Raw genomic sequence first — 2,339 nt, forward strand, 5'->3', positions numbered from 1 at the left:
GGACTTTGTGGCAGGGAGGTGTGAGACCCAACTCTCCCCTCAGCAGGACTATCATTATTAACTCGGACTCTTACAACACCTTCAAATATTCCTCCAGGTAAGCTACCTGAACCACCCTCCAGTCCTATACTTACAGAGTGTCTTTCCAGAATCCACAAGGCAAGAGGACTGAGGCAGCAGAGACGTGAGACAGAGAAGGGCCCAGTATGTCCAAGGACAGCAGGAATTCTCCGGGAGAGCCTCCTGGGAAGGTTGACACCAGTTCTAGGGACTGGGTCTGAAATGTCTCCACTGAAATGAGGAGGAAATGAAGAAGGGAAGCGGGCTAGGACTAAGGGCTGGTGTCATGGGTGTGACTGTATGGTGCCTTTGCTTCAGAAGAGGGTGACAAGATCTCCCTCTAATTAAGGAATTCCTTGGGCGCAGGCACGCCACAGATGTGATCTAGTACCCACATCGTCCCTGAGCTTACGTCTTTGACTCCCATCTGAGCTGAGCTGCCTCCTCAACCTCCCGACCCTGCAGTGAGAATGTGTCTCCCACTCTCCAGAGGAGCATGGAGGCTGTGGAGATCAGCCGCCTGACCCTCTCCTTGTCTGTGTTGGTGAAGGTGGAAAAGAGGAGGGAGGAAGTAACAGCAGCTGAAGATGGGGGGGTAAGGGGCTCAGAAGAGGCAGCTGGCAGGCGGGAAGATGATCTGGGGGTCTCAAGTTTCTTGACATCAATTAGGGCAGTCGGCCTGGACTCATTAGTAGCCTGGGGTGCAGGGCTCATCAATAATGAATTCACCCAACACAATGCTCCCCCTCCCAGCTGCCTGCAAGGTCACCCCACCCTCCAGCCAGCTGCCTCCCATAGTAAGCTAAGCAACCCCTCCTCTGAGTTCTGCCTAACTCAGAGACCCTAGGGACAGTGTGGGCAGGTTGGACAAGGCCTGAAGGGCAAAGGGTGCCCTCAGATCAACCAAGACCAGTGCTGGCCCTTGTTTAGTTTGTCCTCTTCCCCAGGGGAGAAACCTGGAAGAGGAGAGGAGGGGGCTGAATCTAAGAAGCAGGCTTTCTGTTATAGAAGTGCAGTGGGATCCTGACAGGTTAGGATCCCACATCTTTCCTCAAAGCAGGATCACAGGACCCAAAGACCAAGGTGCTGGCACCCATCCTTAACTTAGCCTTGAGCTGGAGCATCTGGGTAGTTGCAAACAGCCTTTCACATAAGGAAGGCAGACATTGCTGGGGCTCAGGACAGGAGCCGAAACTTCCGGCACCTGAATTGGCCACCAGGCCCCAACTTCCCTCCAGAAGCTGGAAATGCCCTCCTTTCCCGAATATTTCTGGATCCACTCCTACCACTCTTGACTCTGGTCTTCACCCTTGCCTCCACCCTCCCTAAACCCTGAGTGTTCCAATTCCCAGTCTCATCCCCTTTCCCTCTGGCTGGGGTTGGCCTAAAGCTGGCTGCTTGGCCTTCTGGGAACTCTGCCTGCTGCCCTCCCTCTGGCGGCAGGTACAGACAGGTTCAGGCTGCGGTAGCAGCTGCCTCTTCCCCAGATACCTCCCCGGCTCTCACACTCCAGCCTCATCCTGTTTGTCTTAGGAACACCCCATCCTCAGACGTTCCCTGCCACCAGAATCAAAGCTGTCCTTGGTGGAGAGTGTCCTGCATCTAAGCCCGGGATAAATACTCCTCCTCCCCAACTCAGTCTAGGACATCTCTAGAAGGTTGTGTCTTGTTGATTCTGACCTTCTGTCATCTTCCAAATGCCCTAGCGATCGCCACTGCAAGCTCCTATTTCTACCTCCTCAGGACCACTGATTGCAGTCTGTTCACTCAGCTCCCCTAAGAACCCTGTCAGAGATCAACCTCGGATCTATCTTCAGACCCCCAACTCACCTCTGATACCCAATCCCGACGTCCTGCTCCGAAGCGGAAGAACAAACTGGGACCCAGGCATCCTCACTGCTCCCCCTGGACCCAGTGGGGCATCGCTACCCCACTCAACCCGGGTTCTGTCCCTCCCCAGAGCACTTAGAATCCTGGCCCCCTGTCAACCGAGAATGCGTCTTCCCGCCCTCAGACTGAGCCCCTCGGGAACCTAGGCATTTTAGTTTCCTCCTCCATCGCCTCTCACCATCTTGTTCCCCAGCCCCAGCTAAAGCCACATTCTAAAGCCCAGAGATTGGGGGGCAGCAACTGAAAGGCTGGAGGAAGTGGGAGGCAGCCAGGACGCCCCCTCGCGGAGCCCCGGGTGCTAGGGTGCCCCCTCCGGTCTTCACCTGCTGTGGGCCCCGCCCCCGCTCCGCCTCGGCCCGCCCTGCTCCTCCCCGACTCCTCCCCCCCTC

The sequence above is a fragment of the Peromyscus leucopus genome, chromosome 20 (genome assembly GCF_004664715.2).
Source record: "Peromyscus leucopus breed LL Stock chromosome 20, UCI_PerLeu_2.1, whole genome shotgun sequence".
Taxonomy (NCBI): domain Eukaryota; kingdom Metazoa; phylum Chordata; class Mammalia; order Rodentia; family Cricetidae; genus Peromyscus; species Peromyscus leucopus.